Raw genomic sequence first — 462 nt, forward strand, 5'->3', positions numbered from 1 at the left:
TAATCCCTGACTAAAAAAAATATGTGACCTCTAAAATTTTTGATCCGTGACCTTGAAATTATTTGTAACCTATAAATTTTTTTTATATGTGACCAGTAAATGAATTCGTGAATTCGTGACCAATTAATTTGATGATATGTAACTAGTAAATAAATCTGTGACCATTAATTATTTAACTGTGACTATAATATATTTATTTAATAAATTTTTTAAATTAATTAAATACAAATTTGAATTTTGAATTTTCAAACTTCTTACCTAATTTTTGAAATGGTGTAAAGAATACACCTGAAATATGAATTTTTCCCAATATAAAAAGTACATTCTTTTCACACATAATACTTGAAACTATTAAGGTTCTACATTCATGCACATAGGCTGGCAAAATATCCATCAACCTATCCAAATTGACCCAATCTGATCCAATTCAATATAACGAATAATAGTATTACATGTAACATT

Source organism: Olea europaea, chromosome 18 (genome assembly GCF_002742605.1).
Source record: "Olea europaea var. sylvestris chromosome 18, O_europaea_v1, whole genome shotgun sequence".
Taxonomy (NCBI): domain Eukaryota; kingdom Viridiplantae; phylum Streptophyta; class Magnoliopsida; order Lamiales; family Oleaceae; genus Olea; species Olea europaea.